Source organism: Gossypium raimondii, chromosome 5 (assembly GCF_025698545.1).
Source record: "Gossypium raimondii isolate GPD5lz chromosome 5, ASM2569854v1, whole genome shotgun sequence".
Taxonomy (NCBI): Eukaryota; Viridiplantae; Streptophyta; class Magnoliopsida; order Malvales; family Malvaceae; genus Gossypium; species Gossypium raimondii.
Genome location: NC_068569.1, coordinates 23,045,175 through 23,067,333, shown reverse-complemented (window position 1 = coordinate 23,067,333; position 22,159 = coordinate 23,045,175).

Below are 22,159 nucleotides of genomic sequence, written 5' to 3'. Positions count from 1 at the left end.
TGTAATTTTCCCCGTGTGTTTAGTTAGTCTATATATTAAAAACGGGGACAATGGTAATTATTTCAGGGAAGTTTTGTTTTACTGCTTGAGCCGTTTGGTGGAAATAAATGAATAGAAACCATGTTCATGTCCTTTAATGCGAAGTTTGGTGAAGATTATCAGACAATGACTGAAGATTATTTCTAAGAATAGAAACTTTGTGGGACACCAAACCCTGGTTAGTGTGTTTTTCTATATTTAAATTATTTTATATTGAAAATTAATGAATAATAGCATAAATGTCAATTTTTAATGATACAAGTTTAAGCCGTGTGTACGCATTTTAAGAACCATAAACCTTAAAGGAATTATTTGGATTAATCTTCAAAGGTCATAAGAAAAATATGAATAACCATCAAATATTCGACCAATATCAAACATCCTGCGTGTGAAACACTAGGTTTAAATTTGTTTGTGGTCACTATACATTTCAGATTTTTTTTACTTTTATTCCTTTTATTTGTCAATTTCAAAACATAAAAATTTAAGAAAAAAGGCCCCGAAAATTAATTAGGCCTTTCCGTTAATATGAACCGTCAATTGATCGATTTGACCTTTAACTTTGTTAGATATGACAAACAACACTGTCATAGCATGCTAACATGATGTGCGTGGCATGCCACGTCAACAAATTTTTTTAAAAATTATCTGTGTCGAGTGGCATGCTAACATCTTTTTATAATTTTTTTTAAAAAAATTATAGTTTTGTACTCATCTTGACTGAATCTAGACAAATGAGTATCCAGGTTCATTCTAGATGTACATATATTTTTTATTAATTTTAGATTTTTCTTCATAACATGGCATGCCACGTTAGTGCACAATTTTATTAATTTTTTTGTTGATGTGGCATGCCATATCAGCGTCGTTTGTCATGTCAACAAAAATAAACAGTTAAATCGGTTAACTAATGATTTTCGTTAACAGAAGGACCTAGTTGATTTTTCGAGGGGTCACTAAAAGCTCAATAGGATGAACTTTTTTCTTAAGAGTTTAATTGCATTTTTATTTTTTTATTAAGGGCTTTTCTTACCCTTAAGCCCTTTAAAAATTAAGGTGACACTATTAATGAATTTACGTTAAATATGAATATATGAAATTTTGATATTCGATTCAAAAATTAAAGGCCAATTGGTAATAAAAACAAGAAAAAGTTAAATTCATGAAATTAAAAACAAAAGACTAAATTTCAAAGTTCGAAAATCACATAAATCAGGTGCAAAATTATACCAAAAACCTTATTAGTTATGCATAAATTAAATCGGTCTTAAAAATTCAGATTTTTATCATATTAAGAGTGAGAAGGTAGATATATATCAAATTTAAAATAAGTCGGTTAGCTAAAACTTTTAAATTTAGAGTTCTACATATAAAAGTGTGATTTGACTTTTTTCCTTTTAAATTCTTTACCTAATTTATTACCATATGTCTACTCGTAATTCATCCATAAAACGTATTCAAATTCACATTTTTATGATATTGTAATATCCTCGATTAACGATATAAATTTTAATAATTATATTTTACTATTTAATTAAATCTTTATTTAATATTCTCGATTTATTGTTAAAAACAAAATATTATAATAATTTATGCTTTAATATTCAAAGGACTAACTGAGTTTATATGTATAAAAAATTAAGTCTATACTAATTCAATCAATAATATTACTTAAAATTTAATGAAAAGAGTTTAGATTTTTAATTTTAAAAAATAACTAACTACTACAAGATAGATACCTTCACATTTCAATAATCCAATTTTACTTCTAATATTATTTTATAATTTGAAATAATAAAAAATGTAATAAATTAATTTATTTTCACCCAGTCATGAATTCTAGTGTTTATATATATTTTTATAAAATAATGAATTGGACCGAGATGAAGTATCTAAATTAAAAAAAGAAGGAAAAAAAAAAAAAACCTTATCCAAAGATAGGTCCCATCTGAGGCTAATTTGTCGAACCCGTGAATGTATGTATGTACCATATGGGAAGTCTATAAACGAAGGAAGAAAAATACAAACACAAAAAAGAGGAGAATTGAAATGAGGGTGACTTGGTGTGCGGGCCGCTTCCAGAAAAGCATGCGAAGCCAACAATTCCAATTCGTGTGTTGAAATGGTTGCAATTATTTCCCCTATGGGGTGGGTTGGCGACGCGTCCGCCTTCAAACTCTGCCATTTTACTTTTCTAATTGCCTCAATTTTCAAAATGGCTTCGCTGCCAGTGGATTTCGGTATTTATTTCGGGGACCAATTCAAATATAAAAAATAAAAGAAAATTATTGCAAACCAATCAAAATAGTCATTATTCTATTGAAAAATTAAAGAATTTTGTGAATTTGTAAATAATTCTTTTTGTATATGATATAAATAAAGGGAGAAAATGATAATAATAAGATTTCAACATTATTTTTGAAGTTTCAATAAAGGATTTAATATATTAATAAATATTGAGTGCAGTGACAAGATACATGACACTCTAGTGGGAGAACGAGATTCAAATATTAAAGATGATATTATTAGAAAAGATAACCTCAAATACTAAATATGAACCATAAAACGAATATGAAAAGTACAAAAAAGAAAAAACAAAGGGCTTACTATAAATAAAAAGGCTAATCCATCCTTTAGAGCTTGATTTCGTCGATGGCTTCTACATTGGGCTTTAACCTCTCTTTTTTTTTATTAAATTAGTTTTGTACTTGGTATTTGTTCTTGAGATTCGATTTTTTTTTGTTCTATTTTTTAAAAATAAATATCAAAAATTAATTTGGACAAAAAATTCAAGTCCTAACATGGGAACAATTACTATGATTAGGATCTAACTTGGACCAAAAAGTTTAGGCCCTTATGTAGAAAAATTGTTAAGTTAAAGAACTAATTTGAGTAAAAACATTTAGGTCCTTGTGTGAGAATAATTATCAAATTTAAAACTAATATTAAATTTTTTAAAATTAAACCAAAAATTTAAACCCTAATATAAAAAGACTTACTAAATTCGAACCCAAACAATGGTTGAGAAATATACAAATACAAAAAAAATACTTAAAAAGAGTAGCTAATTCCTTTTTGGAAGTGCAAGTTCCAATTTTCATGCCCAAGTCAAGAATATAGTTAGCACTACGCATTTTCATTTAAACATTTTGTTTTAAGTGGTATTATTTTTTATTGGTAAGTGGTATTTAAACTATAGTTTATTCCAAAGTCTCACGAGCACCCTCTAAGAATATAAACAGGCGAGATGTGGCATTATTTTTCGATGTCAGTGTTGGCATGCCATTTTTAACAAAAGTTAAATTAAACTACTCATACTTTGTATTGGGTCAATTAATGTTTTAGACAAGAAACAATAGAATAAAAATTTCAAAGTCAAAAATATGTTATAAGCTCATGTATAATTTCTATATTTGAAATTAATTTTAATATTTTATTTTTTAAATTTAAAATTTTAAGTTCAGTTGTTAATATTGTTAAAAATTTTTCATGTAACAAAAAAATATTGCAATAAAATTTAATTTAATAGAGAATTTTAACAGTGTTAGTAATTCTTAAAAGTTTACGATAGCATTTTAATCAAAGCAAGGTATTTAGACTAACTAATGACATTAAAAAAGTTGGAGTGCCAAATCATATAAAAATTAAGTATAAACATTAAATTTCAATTTTGAGCATAGCATAGGGGCTAAAGTTGAAAATTGACCATTGCTATATAATCTCAAAAAATTAAAAAGTAAAAGGCTATATATTTTGACATGTGTACATCAACATTCTAATAAGAATAAAGTGTTTAGACTAATAATGACATCATAAAAGTTGAGGTATCAAATTATGTCAAAAATTTAAAGTGTAGATATTAAATTTCAAATAGGAGGGATCTATTTACGAAAGTGGTGTAAAACTAAAGTAGTTTTACACCATTTTGTATCTTTTATTCGATTAATATTTTAGCAATCCAACCATTGAATTTAATATTTTATTCATACGATTATGCATATCAAGTTTGATATAAATTAAACTTTTCTAACTATTTATTTTATGTAAAAAATACAAATATTGAACATATATTAATATATAGAGTATTTTAGATCAATATGATAGAAATATCGAACAATTCAATAGTTAAATTACTAAAATATTAATTGTACAAAAAAATAGGAAAGGATGTAAAAACTATTTTAATTTTACACTAGTGTAAATGAATCCGACCAAAACTAAAATTGGCCATATAATCTAAAAAATAAAATAAAAGGCTATGTATTTGAACACATGTATATTAGATTTTAATTAGAATGAAATACTTAAACTGGCATTACAAAATTGAAATACTAAAATTTAAATTTAAATATATTATAAAGATCAAAATTGAAATTAGATAATTCTTATAAAATCAAAATTGAAATTAGATAATTCTTATAAAATCTAAAAAGAAAAAGGTTTTGTTTGTTTAATTAGAAAGGTGTCATAAAAGGAATGCCTTGTACATTCATTTTATTTATAGTTTATATAATATAAAATTAATTAAATTAAACGAAAAGAAGAAAGCTTTCCTTTTATATATATATATATATATATATATATATTTAATGCCTTCTTATGGTTCATATTTTCTTAAGGCGTTTGGTTCATCGAATATAACATCATGACTCATAATGTTATATTTTATAATGAAATTATGGTGTTTTGAATTGTCAATATTTTAGCTCATAGTCTCACATTACGGAATAGTGTCAAGATGTCATAATATATTGTGTGTTATTACGGCTCATTCCTTAGGTTATCTTAGACTACAAGTGTAATATTAATTTTTGGATCAATTTACTATTTGTTTTATTATTTTGATAAATTTAAGTTTTTTTCTTAAATAAATTTTTAAGACTAACTAAAAACAAAAATAATAATAGTGAACCAATAGATGTCATACATTCCAATTATAAATTTTATTTTATTTAATAATTTATTTATTAATATATTAATTATGGTTGGTGTTACAATCGCTTTTCATGAATTATTATAATTAAAGTTTATAAATTTATTTCAACATCATATATTTACTTATTGATATATAAATTGTAATAAAAAGTAATAGTTATAATAATTTATCATGATTTTATGAAAATTGAGACTAAAAATATTAAAAAACTAATATTGTTAAAAAAAATACAAATTCTATAACAAAGACAATTGAGCAAATGTACTTTAGTAATCTTACATTCCATCAACCAACACTTGAATATTACATTCTAGCCAAATGAACCAAACAAAATAATCTTACATTCCACCCATAATCTAACATTTCCATAATCGTATTACAGAACGTAATCTAAGACTCAATAAACCAAATACTGTAATACCCCCTACCAGTATTCGTCGCCGAAATAGAGTATGAGGCATTACCAGATTTTACCGAATTTTTTTTTCAAGATAGATTTATCATATTCATAAGATAATTTCATCACATACCAAAACCAAAATTTGTTAGCCATACCAATGGCTAACCATACATTCATTTCACATTAACATCTAATTTACTAGCTTACACATGCCATTGATTTCCAAGATAAAGTTCCTTTATGTACCGAGATCTCGAGATTGATAGTGTGATGTGTCTCCGACCAAATCCGACCTTCGAACTCTTAACTCTACAAACAGGGGAAAAAGAAACAGGGTAAGCACTTTTTGCTTAGTAAGTTCATGCAACATGAATTATACTTACCATACTTATACATCCATCATTTAATAACACAAGCACACATCCAATTCACATAAACATATACCTATCACATACAAACTCAACCTCATACAAATTCATTACAAAGATAAATGATTGATAAGCTAATCAATTCCATGATTTCCATTTCCTTGTTATTTTTCCATATTTATCCCGTTGAACTACTTGGAATTTCGATGGATATTCAGGGGTACACCTAAGTGTACAAATCCGGGTCCGTCAATTCATATTCATGTGCGCACATTTCCATTTCAGAGAGCACACTCCCGCGAACCTCATCCTTACAGCGGGATTACCAGTCCAGGCTAAATCCCCTGCAACGACAATTACTCTAATGAGCTTGGATCTGAATTACCAGTCCAGGCTAAATTCAGACCCTAATTCGGATTACCCGTCCGGGCTAAATCCATTTTCCACATATTCTTCGGGAGGGCTATATCAGGATAGGATCACCCGTCCGGGCTAGATCCTTTTTACCGTCAATTCCTTTTCAGAGATCCATCGAATTTTCCTTTCATTCAACCGGGATTTATTTCCTCTTTTCATCAATAATATCAATACTTCATCAATTATCATACAATAAACATCCAACTCATATTCACAACAATAATAAACATTTCAAGCATTTAAGGATATAATTTAAGTTACATGAACTTACCTCGACAATTGTTCGTAAACAAAAATCTACTAATCTCGAACTTTTTCTTTTCCTCGATCTTGCTTCATATTTGAATTTTCCGGATCTAAATAAATAAATTTAATCATTAATCTAATACATTTCATGTTCATATGTAACTTTCTCTACAATTCCATTATTATTTATAGTGCATTCAAAGCTGCCTCACTGAGTCACAGTCACTAAATTATTTATAACTTGAGCTACGGAACTCCAAATTAAGATCTGTTAATTTTCCCTGAAACTAGACTCACATATATTCTTACCATAAAAATTTCAGAATTTTTGGTTTATCCAATAAGTACATTTTATTCTTTAAAGTTTCCCTTGTTTAACTGTATGACAGTTCTGACCCCTCTTCACTAAAAATTAATTATCTCACTGTACAGAATTAGGATGATGCTTCCATTTATTTCTTCAGAAAATAGACTCATTAAGGATTCTAAGCATATAAATTATAACTCATAATCATTTTTGTACAATTTTTAATGATTTTCCAAAGTCAGAACAGGGGAACCCGAATTCATTCTGACCTTGTCTCACAAAATCTATTATATCTCATGATTTACAATTCCATTGCTTACACCGTTTCTTTTATAAGAAACTAGACTCAATAAGATTTAATTTCATATTTTATTCATCCTCTAATTCGATCACTACAATTTTTGGTGATTTTTCAAAGTTAGACTACTGCTGCTGTCCAAAACTGTTTTTGTGTTTGATGTTAATTACTATTTTTCCCCTAAGCTTTCAACAATGATAATTTCGTCCCTACTCAATTAACCTCTCAATTGAGCTGATTTTTCTCAATCAACACTTTATTATATCACTTTAAACTACCTTATAACCTTTGGAAATCAGAATTTCAGCACTAAACTTTAATTCCAAACTTTTTCACAATTAGGTCCTACAAATCAATTTCTATTGGAATTACCTAATAAAATCATCTCACAAACAAATTAAAGCTTCAATTTCATCCTATTTCATCATAAAATTCCAGCACATATTCATAGCAACTTTCAAATTCATTCATAAAATCAAAAACTAATGAATTTAGTAATAGGACCTAGTTGTAAAAGTCTTAGAAACACAAAATTACAAGAAAAGGCAAGAATTAACTCACTTGGTGCAAAATTATGAAAACCAGCTTGAAGAAACCCTTAGGACATTTTTTGGCTGATGGGAATGCAGAAAAATAAAGAGGGATCTAGATAATTCCACTTTAGTCCTAACTTTTAAAGCAAATTTTGTAATATTCCAATTTTACCCTTATTTCTTCAATTCTCCTGATTTTTCTCAGCGTACGCCGCCCAAAATATCTCCTTTTGGGGTTATTTTCAATTTATGTCCCTCCTCATTTCACAATTGAGCTATTTAATCCCTCTAGTAACTTTTACACCTTTTTCAATTTAGTCCTTTTACTTAATTGACTACCCAAACATTAAAATTTTCTAACGAAATTTTAATACCATAGTACTAACACTTCATAAATATTTATAAAAATATTTTTGACTCGGTTTTACGAGATCAAAGTCTCGATATCTTATTTTTACCTAATTCCTTCAATAATTTCTTTTTCTAACAAACCACTTAATCAGTAAAATTTTTCTATCGATATTTTCATACAATTTTTCCTATCATATCAATATTCATGCAAAAATATTAAAATAAATTTCTCTTTAAATTAGATTTGTGGTTACGAAACCACTATTCCGATAATTTTGAATTTGGGCCATTACAAATACACCCTATAACATCCTCGAAAATCCCTTGATTGTAACATTATAATTTTGAGCAATTACAAGTCGAAATTTTCAGAATAAATAAAATGTGATTTATATGTAACACCCCATATTCGACCCGATCGCCAAGTCCGGGTATCGGATGTCACGTCAACCCACATAACTCATCAACCTCTCTACTTAAATTCTTTTAACAACTTAAACTTCAAATTTCTTACTACCATTAATATACATATTGTTAGTTTGACTGCATACAACTAGATAATTTTAACGATCCGACGATTACAGACTCGATTATCTTACACCCTAAGGTGTCGCCTCTGTGGGTGCCCATCTATATACATGAATAGCTACCATGCACTACGTAACTCTAGCGGAGTCTGGCTTGGTCCCCTTTTGATTTTTCTGAATGTTTGTCTAACCTGCATTCAAGCAACAATTTTATAAGTTCATAAGAACTTAGTAAGATCTGTACCTAAAGGGCATATAAGCCTGCATAAATCTTAAAGAAATTGAGATACCTGGAATAGAATTAAACTCTTTGAATTTCATAAGGGAACTCGCGAACTTAGTTGACAAGGCCCATGCCTCATGTACTCTAAGTCGTTTGTTGGCGGACTTAGACCCTGGTCTGGTCCTGACCATGTCTACTCTTGGGTCTCACCCCATCCCCATATTTCATTATTTTACCCCCTAATATTCATATCCATTACTTCAGGTTGGCGACTGTTAGCATCTACCCAAGTGATTGTCATAACTATTGTTTTTACCATAATACAATACCTTCACTTCTTTGGAGAACTAGTGCTTTACTTCATGATCCTAATGGGCCTTTGTTTTTCATTATTTTCTGGCGGACTTTATTGAGCATTCAGCCTTGAGTTGGCCTCTCCTCTCACAAAGACTCTTATCGGTCTGCCCAATCTTTCAGCTACCTCTTGTCAACTTACAAATTAGGACTTATCATTTGCATCCTCATCTACATCTACTTACCCTAAATGAATTTCGCGACTCCTCTGGCATACTCTCATTGAAGAAAGTCACGTTTACTATCTCGTTTAAGGAATTGCTCCCTCCTTTCACACATGACTAAGTTAGGATGCCTCTTAGGATCCATTTGTCATTGCTCTTGGTGAATCCCTTGGTGATTCAGATATCCTACGTCCCCAAGCATGCTAAGTCCATCCTATTAAATGCTTGGTCACTCGCGTCCCCTTACGACTCCTTCTTTGTAACTTGGCGAGGTTCTTAGTTACTAATCTACGAACTGTACATGCTGCCGTAACCGAGTTATGATCTTACTCAAGTAATCCCATGTTTAATGTCCTGGTAAACTATCTTGAGTTTTATGTCTCGGTGAACTACCTCATGTTTACTGTCTCGACGAGCTCTACTAGTTGACATAGTTGAGTTATGGTCTTACACCTTAAAATTCCCGTGTTTACTGTCCCAACGAACTCTATTGGTTTCCATAGTCGAGCTATGGTTTTATGCCTTAAACCTCTTTGAGGTGTTGCCCTAAAGGACCTTACCGTCGTCTCGGTGTCACCCCATAAAGCCTGCTGACTGCCATCGCAATAGTGCTCTATGAAACCTAATAATTGTCGTCACGGTGTCACCTCGAAAGACCAGTCGATATCATTTTATTTTTCATTTTACATTGATGCTTGAACATCATAGTGTCTCATTCGTAAGGCCCGGAGCTTCGCACATCACAGTTTACACATAGCAACACCATATGAAAAAATCTTAACGAAATTCCATCTTCCTATTAATCCGCTCATAACTCCCTATCGTCATTTCTAACATTGATGCTCGAACACCTCAGTGTCCCCTCCGCAAGGCTTGGAGCTTCACACATCATGGTTTGCGCTCAACAACATCATGTGGCGATATACAAAAACAATATTTTCCAAATCCTAATTCCATCTATCTTGTTAAAGATTTCCCTCCGCACTACGCATACATTACTCAAGCATATCATACAATTTATCACTAAACATACATCACGTCAGTTTACCTATCATCGGTTATCTATTATAAAACAACCAATTGACAAATTGGCAAGAGCTCACATAGTATGGTGCACACACACAACTTACTTTTTCTTTAAACACATACACACCATAACTTAGGCAACCTCAGTACATCAACAACGTGATACATGCAAGTCACGTAACATCATCTATCATCCAAAAGACAAGGTACAAAAACTCATCTGAGTTCCTTTATCCTTATCCCTTCTCTGTCTTGACAGCTAAGCATGACAATCATTTATTGGTTAATCTAATGATGGTTAGCCCTTAAAAACCTAAAATCTTTCAATTCTACAAAATCTTTGAGAGTCTTTGTAACAGCCCAATTTTTTAATGGTATCGAAAATAGTAGTTTCGAGGCCACTAAATCCGACGAGTAAGTTTGTAAATATTATTATCTAATATTTACGAATTAAATATGGTTTTTTTAAAAATGGGTCTTTGAATTGGTAATTTGTATTTTATAATGATTTATTAGGTCAAGTGGTTTTAGAAAGTGAGGTTTCGAGACCTCATTTCTATAAACTAAACCTTAAATATTTTATAAATATTTATGAAGTGTCATTAAGGTATTATTAAAGTTTCGTTGAAAAATTTTAACGTTTTGATAGCTAATTAATTAAAAGGACTAAATTGAAAAAGATGCAAAACTTGCTAATTATAAGAATTAAGTGATTACATGGTTTAATTAATAAATAGGGAAGGAATTAAGAAATAAATAAACCTAAATTGAATGGATGAGGTGGCATAAGAGAAAAAAAATAAAATAAAGCTATTCAATGGCAAATTTGTAATTTTGGTTAAATTAAAAATAAAACAAATTGAATTTGGATAGTTTTCTAGACAATTCCTCTTCAAATACGGCCAAAACAGCCATAGGAGAAAGATTTTAACTGGTTCATCATATTTTGGCTTCATGTGAGTTCAATTCTTACCCGTTTCTTGTAATTTTTATGTTTTTGACATTGTTACAATTAGGTCCAACTAAACCTTACCTTAGTTTTTTATTTTATTAAAAATTTTGGAAGTTTGCATTGATGAATATTGGATGTTTTTGATGAATAACATGGATTTAGAACCTTGATTTTGTTGTATGATGATTTTATAAAGTGATTTTGTTAAATATTGATTTTAGGATTAAATTGTGAAAATGTTAAAATATTAGGGTTTAATAGTTATTTTTGGGTTTATTAGGGCCTGTATGAAGGCCTATAATATTTGGATAGATTATTGATTGAGAAAATTAGTTAATTTGATAGATTAACTAATTAAGGGACTAAATTACAAAATTGTAAAAGTTTAGGGTAATTGTGTAAATTTGAAAAATAAAAGGTCTTAATTGTAAAATGAATTGGAAATGAAATATATGCTAATAAGTAAATAATTTTATATTTTAGATCAAGATCTTGTAGAAACTCGTGAAAAAGAAAAATAGCGAATAGTCTTTGAACTTTTGTAATTATTACAATTCAATCAATGTAAGTTAAATGCGGTTAAAATTTAATATTTTGTATAAATTTATGAATGATATTATTTATTTATTCTATTGTTGGAATTGAATTATTGTTGGAATTATATTATTGAATTGGATTTCGGTTTGAATGGAATATGATATTTGAGTACATTCGTATTTTAGTGTATGATGGTATTGGAAGGAGACAATAACATTTTTCCTAAGTAAACCGGGGTTCAGCATTTATTGCGAACTATCGTATTTTACTTTATATTCAATTCTTACGAGCTTCTGTTCAACTCTTCTGAGTTTTTGTTTAGCTCTTACGAGCTTCTATTTAGCTTTCAAGCTTCTGTTCAGCTCTTACGAGCTTCTGTTGGTGTATTCAAGAAGATTTACTCTTATGAGCTTCTGTTAACGATGTACTCTTATCCGTAAGTTGTTCTTCGAATGGAAAATTTTCGATAAGGTGATTTGTCTAATGAATTTGAAAGACATGTTATTCATTTTTATATTGATTTGAAAACGAATGTATTTATTAATAAAAGTTATGAATGACAGGAAATTGTCAATGAATGACAGGGAATTGACATGAATGATTTTATTTATTTGACTTGTTATAGTAGGTTCTGTAAGATTTTTGTTTAAACTGTCGAACTTACTAAGCTTCATTAAGCTTATTTGTATTGTTTAATGTCTTTGTAGATTTTCAGAAGGTTGGACGATCGGATCAGCACTCAAGTCACACTATCCAGCTTATCTCGGAAGTTTTTGAAACATTAAATATGGTTTATATGGCATGTATAGGCTTTTTTTGATTTTGGTCAAAATTTAGCTTATGTAAATGTTATAAATAATATTTTGTTTATATAACTGTAACACCCCATACCCATATCCGTTGTCGGAATAGGGCACGAGGCATTATCGGAGTTTACTGAACATATTCAATAATTCTGAGTCATTTATTATTCATATTCTGAAAATAATCATAATGTCCCTCTATTGGGCCCTCGAAGCTCAAAACATTCATTAGGAACCTATGGGATTAAATCGGAATCATAGGGAATTTTTCGCAGAATCCTAAATATATATATTTTTTAATTTTTTTATTTCCGAATTAGGTGCAGGATTCATACGGGCGTATCACATAACAAATCTTTTCATAAGAAATTGCATAACTGAAACCTTTCCACTATTTCATAAGCTCAATTATATTTTCATCTAAGCACTTACCATTCCAATGCACCTTATAATTAAACATATTACCACTCAATAGTAATTTGGCTCTTGCCAAAACTTCAAGCAACAACATTGGTTAGCGTACTTTAATATTGACAAACTTATTTTCTCGCCATGTCTCACTTAAATTTATTACTCGTCTTAATACACATAATTTTCCTTGTATCAACGTATCAAAGATAGTCTCATATTTACATGTCATGATACATATCATTTTCTTGTTGTTTCTTCTTAAATATAAATCATTCAATTCATTATGACAATATTTCATGTACCGTAATTTTTATAAGTTCAATGTATATTTATTCCAGTAGCAATTCATAATCTTGAATATGCATAATTATCAGGCAAGTTTCACATACATATGTATTTTCCATGTCATATTTCAGTATATCAAATAATTATCATTTCTATGTATTTCAAGTTTAATTTCATGATTTTAAGTACTTATCATTTTTTATTTTTATCCCGTTGAATTTCTCGAAATTTCGATGGATTTTCAGGGGTACACTTTAGTGTACAAATTCGGGTCCGTCAATTCATATTCATGTGCGCACATTTTTCAATTCAGAGAGCACACACCCGCGAACCTCATTTCTTACAGCGGGATTACCAATCCAAGCTAAATCCCCTGTAATATAAACTCATAGAGTATTGTCGGGATTACCAGTCCAGGCTAAATCCCTTGCAATGACAATTACTCTAATGAGCTTGGATCTGAATTACCAATCCAGACTAAATTCAGACCCTAATTCGGATTACCCGTCCGGGCTAAATCTATTTTCCACATATTCTTCGGGAGGGCTATATCAAGATCACCCGTCCGGACTAGATCTTTTTCACACATATTCTTCGGGAGGGCTATATCAGGATAGGATCACCCGTCCGGGCTAGATCTTTTTTATCGTCAATTCCTTTTCAAAGATCCATCGAATTTTCCTTTCATTTAACCGGGATTTCTTCCCCTTTTATTAATTATATCAATGTTTCAATGAACATTTAAATCATATTGACATCAATAACATACATTTCAAGCATTTAAGAATATAATTCAGGTTACACGAACTTACCTCGTTACTTGTTCGTGTTTACAATTTCACTAATCCGATGTCTTTTCTTTTCCACGTTCAAGTCTCGTATTTGAGTCATTCTAATATTTATGAATAAATTTAATCATCATTTTCATTCATTTCATATTCGATACATTCAATTAATTTTCTAGGCAAGATTACCATTTTGCCCTAAGCTTTTAATTAATGACGATTTTTAATCCTTAGGCTAAGAAAAATAAATTAATGTAATTTTAATCCTTGTTTTAAGCCTAATTATTCTCATACATATTGATAACAGCCCATGAATTCTATAAAATATCGAATTTTTCATAATTTAAACACATTTCAATTTAATCCCTAAAACATGTTTTCACCCGATATTGTTCTAATTTCATTCAATTTTGTAATTTAAATAAATAAACAATCCATTTCATGCAATTTGGTCATTTTGACATTTTATAAAATTACCCATAAAGTTTTACTTTTATTCAATTTAGTCCCTAAGCCTAAAACGTCCAAATTATCCATGCTAGCTGAATATTCATTCATATATATATATTTTCCTTCTCCTCCTCTCCATTCCATATCCTTAATTTATATAACATGCTTATAAGTAACATTATCTATGATTTCACTATTTATTTGTAAATTTATTCAAAGTTGTCCATTTGAGTCATAGTTACTAAATTATTTTTATCTTAAGCTAAATAACTCAAAATTAGGATCCGATAATTTTACCTAAAACTAGACTCACATATCTTCTTACCATAAAATTTTCAGAATTTTTTGGTTTAGCCAATAAGTACAGTTTATTATTTAAAGTCACCTCTGTTCTGCTATCTGACAGTTCCGACCCTTCTTCACTAAAACTTAATTATCTCTTTGTACAGAATTTGGATGATGTTTCTGTTTGTCTCTATTGAAAATAGACTAATTCAGGATTTTAAACATATAAATTTAAACCTCTAATTATTTTTATCAAAATTTTGATGATTTTACAAAGTCAAAAATGGGGAACCCGAATTCATTCTGACCTTGTCTCACAAAATTTATTATATCTCATGATTTACAATTCCATTACTTACACCGTTTCTTCTATGAGAAACTAGACTTAATAATATTTAATTCCATATTTTTTATCCTCTAATTTGATTCCCATAATTTATAGTGATTTTTAAAGTTAACGTCTGTTGCTGTCCAAAATTGTTTTAGTGCAAGATGTTTATTACCATGTTTATAACACCCTTATTTTCTTTCTCTACACTATTTCTCATCACTTTCTCTTATTTTCTCTTCAATAACATATCAAGAACATAGGACCATATATCTGAAAACTTTACATTAACATCATTTCCATACTTTTCAATAATATCAAACTTAAAAATATATTAAAATATTGATGTTCTTACCTTGTCATATTGATTTCAATCTTTAACTTGATTTTCTCTCTCCCCCAGCTTCTATTTCTTGAATCTAACTTGATATTCTAGCTCCCCATAGCCTCCTTGTTATCTTTCTCTCTTGATGGATATGGAAATTCTTTTGATTTCTAGATGAAAATGGTAAATTTTTGTGAAAGGACCAAATTGTAAAGAAAAGAATTTCTTTATTTTCTCTTCATACATTAGAATGCATGGGAGAAGATGATGATTCTTCATCTTACCTTCCATATATATATACTAAATAAAATAATAATAAAGTAATAAAATATCATTTAAAATTAAATTAAAATATTAATAAACTAATATTTATTTATTTATTTAATCTAAAATATATCCAACATCATCGTTATCTTCTAGATTTCTCTCTCTTCTAATTGACCATTTTGCCCTTTATGATCTTTTAAAATTTCATCCTTGAGTAATCATTTAATTTGGTAAAATTGCTATTTAATCCCTCAAAATTCTTTACCTTTTTCAATTTGGTCCTAAGCCATTCATTCTCCTTAGTTTCTAAATCATTCCACCCTTAAAATATTTACATCATTGGTCCTTCAAATTTTTCATATTTACACTTTAACCCCTTAAATTTTGAGTATTTACTCTTGGGCAACAAAACTTTTCTCACTTTTGCGATTTAATCCTTTCTTAAACTAATATGTCATAATATACTTCTCAATGTTGACATAACTCCAAAATTTCCCCTTTTTGTCGTTTTATTTCCTTATTTTATTATATCAAAGATAATATCTTCTTGTAAAAAGTTTTGGGGTATTACAATAACCAACATACATATTGATATGAATTTAAAGTATGAGTATGATGTTAGTACAAGTGATATATATATTTGAGTTAAAATGAACTTTGGTAACTTTGTTAGGTAAATTAAATAGGTAAGTTTGGATATTGGTGGACATATTTTTAAGTTGTCATTAGAGGTACTTATGAGTATATTGGTTGTATATGGTAGTATTACATGTTTAAGGCTTGATTTCAGCTTGTGTTGAATGCCTTGTTATGGCTTATTGATGTGTAAATTGTTGAGGCTAGATTGGTATCAATTTGGGTGAGAAATGTGGCTTAGAAAATGTCCTATTTTCGTCCACACGGGCAGAGACACGGGCGTGTGTCTCAACCGTGTGTGACACACGGCCATGTGCCCCCTGTATCATTTAAATTGCACAAGTCAGTATGCACACACGACCTAGCACACGGGCGTGTGGCTTGGCTGTGTGGCCCAAGTTAGAGAGTTATACGGGTACGGACACGGGCTGGGACACAACCATGTGTCCCTATTTTGAATGCCCACACAGGTTGAGACACGGGCGTGTCTCCTAACTATGTGAGATACACGGCCTGGCCACACGGCCGTGTGTCTCCTGTAGCTTTAAAATTTTCAATGTTTTCTGAAAAATTCTTTGAGTACCCGGTTTAGTCCCGACTTGTTTTTAACACATAATTTGGGCCTCGAGGGCTCATATAAGGGACAATATGTTTGATTTTGATTAGTTTCTGACATGAATGTTATATTATATGAAATGTCTGTTTATTTGATATGTAATCTCTGGTAATGCTCCATAACCCTGTTCTGGCGATGGATACGGGTTAGGGGTGTTATAGTTTTTACTCTACTTCTTCTTTTAATCCACAAGTACAGAGAGATAGGAAGCTTACTAGTTTCTCCAATTTCTCTACTTCTAAACTTTAATCCATACAACAACTACAACATGTAGAACTCCCTTCAGCTACATCCTTTCCTTCTTCAGAACAACTAAAGAAGACGATGCTTCAGAGAGAAAAATTGGTAAACAAAATTGAGAAAGTTCTTTCTCCACACGCACCTATTTATATACTCCTTTGGCAAGATCTTCACCGACCGTTACAACCATTCATCCTTAATCATTTTGTCTCCCACTATGGAACCTGCCGGTTCTCATCTAACTAAACCAGAATTAAAATCCAATTAGTCACAATTTAACCATTAAAATTTCTGAATTTCCTGGTGGAGTTTGACAATTTGCTAATCCTTTTAATTTAATCCTAACTTTCCTTAAATTTTGGGTCATTAAAGATAATTGGGAGTCACATTATAAGTTTTATTGGAGAAAGTAGTAAGAAACTGAAGAAAATTTAAAAGATTGATGTATTAAGAAATATTAATTCGGGGTACAGACTAAATTATAAGGATTTATAAAGTATTGGGGTTAAAGTGAGAAATTTAAAATAGAAAAGGATTAAATTAAATTAGTGGTGAAATGTGTGAGAATATAGAAGGATCATCATCATGCAACAATATTTCAACCTAAGTAAATGCGTATGATCTCCACTACCCGAAGGTCCCCCATTTTAGTTGGTTAATAAGAACTTGAGATCAAAACCAGGGCTTAAAAAACAGAAGCCCATACAAACTTGAAAATCCATACCAAGTTAAACCTGATAATATACCAAGATCCCCCCCCCCCCCCCAAAAAAAAAAGGTTAGAAAAGGGACAAAATATATACCTAAAAATGAGGAAAGAAAAAACAAACCACAAAGAAAAGAGTTTCACCGGGCAACCAATCTCCCAACCTTCAAATATGCATCGAGGAGACAAGACTCAAGCTCAACCAAACCCTTGGGCCATAAAAGGTTGCTATTCCAATGCTCAGTCTTCTTCCTATTGGAAAATCGGTTGGAGTTCAGCAATAATAGGATAACATCAGTGCAAAATAACTCGAAAACAATAATCATCCATTGAGAATGACAAATTTATAGGGTAAATCACCTATGAGGTGTACGATTTACCTCTTTCATATAAGATTATTTCTCCCAGATTCAGCATTGTCTCATCACATCAGTTGCAGGAAGCTGTTGGCTCTCGTGCCGCAACAAATCTATTTGAGTTGTATGATCGTGGGGAAATTGAAAACCAAAGCTGCCAAATGCAAGGCAACTAAAACTCGCCCAGTCCTGCATGCCAATAAAAGTTATAATATTGGAGCCAATTGATGGAGCTGGCCCTGGTATTGGGCCATATTGGGCCTAGCTGAAGCTTATTGATAAGATAAGGCTTTCATTATTGAGAACAAATGTGCACACTGCAAGATGCAAAACCAGATAATATCATGCTCAATCCCCATTCCCTACATTTATGGATCAACCTTTTCCCTTTGCTTCAAACTTCAAAATAAATTTCACAAAAAAGTATAAATTAATTTTGGAATACTTCATGAGTAAAACAGAAAATTATAAATTTATGTTTAAATAAAAATTTCCAACATTTACTTATAGATCCTATACAATTTTTTGTTTTGCTTATTGAGGATATGAATAATACTCATGCATGGATGGTATATAAAATATTATTATTAATTTTTTCATGACAAAGGGGGCTTGATCTGCACACACAGGGAAGACCACAATTTGTTTTTAGTAATTGGATGAAATTGAGTGGAAAACAACATAAAGAAAGAATAATGCTGAGATGACAAAATGGGATGTAGGGTGGAATTGAGTGTTTAATCACTGATGATGGAGTGTATTGAATCTCATGAAGATTCTTCTCATCATATTACAGCCTGGAAGAATTTGGCACTCATCTTATCACCATATCTCCTGATCTTAAGACAGACCCCAGGATCCAACTCCACCATTTTGCTCACCCAAAGTAGGGGAATTCACAAAGGTTGAATTGATGCTTTTCAACTTTTCAGTTAGTATATATTCTTGTTTGAAATTCATATACATGAGATGTGATATTTGATATTCACCCAAACCAACAGGTAATTACTTTAGGGAGTAAAATAAATAAATCATATTAAGTTATAATTTCATAAATTCTAAGGGACTATATGATAAATTTACCATTTTTTAGAGTTTTAAGGTCACTGCTTATCCCTTGATTGCACCTCTGATCGGAGATAAGGATATTGATACAACCTTTCATGCACACATTTTTGTTAGATCACAACCCAATGGATTTAAACTTGAATATATAATAAAAGGACTCACTACAAGCAGAAAATCTCAAGCAAGATAACATTAATTGACATCTCATCTTTTGCAGGTTCTAATAGATAACGCATTGTCCAAATATTTTAGTGCTGTAATAATTTGTGAGGAAAATTCCATCCTTATCATTGGAATACTACTTGTCTCCCATTTGTACCTATCAAATCATCTCCCTCTATTCAGCCAGCGGATTAACATGTCCTTTGAATTATCCTCTAATATTCCCCAATAGCTTCCATCTTAATCTACAACCTATTATTCGTTTTGACTCCTTCGACTTCATGCCCCTTTGTCTTGCAAAACGTAACTCTCAACTCTTCAAGTACGAGCTTTTTATACATATATAAGAATGGATCTTCAAAGTTTCTAAGATCAGGGTTCAGCATGAGTAAATTATTTAAGTCATTGAACGCTATAATGATAGCAGGAAAATGGTGATCAGTACTAGATGTCGAAATGGCTTGAAAAGACAGTAACGTTGTTTCCAAATGTTAATCAGTTTTAACTTGTTTAAACCAGTTCTTTTCTTAGAGAACACTGACCTTATTTTGACTATGAAAAGCTCGAAAGGTTTCCTTGATTCATCAATGCAAAAGGACCACCATAAAAAGCTTAATTAGGATCCTTTTTCACATATATTGATAGGACAAAAATGCTAGCTAGGATTCCATAGCCCCAATCCACCAACTTGCAGATCGAATGCTAGCTAGGCTACACAGCTGGGAAAAGATATTGAAATGGTAAGCTAATGTATATATCATGGACGTGGTTGATGATTATTATTCTATATAATCATCAACAAGATAGGTGCTTGAAATGGATCTCCTTTGTAGATAATCCCCAAAAAAGTTGGAAATAAGCTCCGAACCAAGTTGTAAAAAGGCACTTTTTACTATACAAAACCAACCCATATTATCTTTTTCAATGTTTACAAAGGAATTAATTACCACGATAAATTAACTAGCAAGTATAGGGTTATAATGAAAGCGTGGGTATATGTTGCAGCCTGTCAAGTTTGACAGTAAGCCATAAACAGTTAACGGGTGCAGATCATACCCCTCATTTTGATGAACTCTACATATATGATTCATGTGGCTACTTTCGGTTGCCCTCGTTTTGCACTATGGGATCGTGTTATTCAAAAGTGAAACATGTGGTTGGCCCACTTCCAGCTGCAATTTACTCAACTTACTGGAGACCAAATCTATGATTAGCAGTGATTTTTAATCATGGGACCACGTTGATGGTTTCGAGTTTAGCTATCCAAAACAATCTAATAGGTTTGGTTTCCAGCATTTAGCACTGTGAACCAAGTGCAATCTCCATGGCTTGCCTGGTATAATCACAACAAGGATATAATTCTTGTCTCATCACCACATGTTTTTGAATAAATTGAAGAAAATGTCTACTAACGAAGGAATCCACGTTAAAATTTGTACTCGAATACAGAAGAAAATGTCTATATCCATGCAAATATCGTTGTGATTGCTTACAATTAACCAGCATTACAGTGATGCTGCTAATTTGGATCCAAGTTCGAGTAACACAATTAACAAGTATATATCAGATACGAATACAACTTTAGGGGCTAACACGAATGTACTGAAGTATCAAAGACCTGACCGATTGTTAAAGCAGGGTACCCAAGTTTTACATGGTAAAAAGAGCGTCTGAGACATCATTCAGTAGCAAAACACGAAGAGGTACAAAAAGAAAATATTGCACGGAAAAGGGTCTAGCGAAGCCAGCTAAAAAAGCTTTGGCATGTTGTTGAGAAAGAGAGTAACAACAAAACATAAGGGCAAAAGGCTAAAAAAATGACTGAGATTTATTACAGCTTGACAGCACTTATCAGCTTCCAAAGCTTTTCACTGGTCAGCAATGGTGAACCCGTGAATGCTTAACTATGGACCCACCTGATGAAGCTTTGTAGTTTACTTCTGAATATACATCGCCATTACTGTACTGCACATTTGCTTTGCTACTTTAACTTTATCACCCCCCTACTGAAAGTACTTTCAATAACTTCACTTGAAAGAGATTTTCTTTATATGGATACCCTTTTTACTTGAATGTTTAACCAAATTCAAAGCTCATTTTGGAAAATTCAAGTGTAAAAGTCTCAAAGTGTTGTACATAAATATACCCAAAAAAAGTGTTTTACATAAAAGTGTTACATTATTTGGGCATAATATTCTTATTTTACTCAGACCTGGTATGGTTATTATTATTTTTATTATATGGATATATGTAATAAAAGTATCCCACATTTAACACCTCAAAATGCATCCTTTCTATGAAATTTTCTCCACAAAGATAATCTCTTTGAGCACATTTAGCATGAGAGACATTTTCGAATCCGGTTCATGATCATGTGGCAAACAGGTTTAAAATATTTTCCAGGCTGAGAATTCATCCAATGTATATATATAGTTCAATTAGTTTATTGATGATTTTTAAGGGTGCAACTTTATTTTTGGTGATACGATTATATTTTCTTTTTGTTGAAACCCGTTAGATTGATTAAAAAAATAATTTTCGTTTCTCAATATAAATTCCCCATGCACGATGGATTAGTATTTCTTTTTCTTATCCCACTATAAAGAGATATTTAAATAATACCACCCTTAAAGCACTCTTAAAATACAGGGATTCCGTACCTTAACATATAGCATCCCTTCTTATATCCTAAACAGTGGTTTTCCGGTACACCTAGAGACCTGACCGACCAAGAATTAAGTATCCTGAGGTTTAAGTC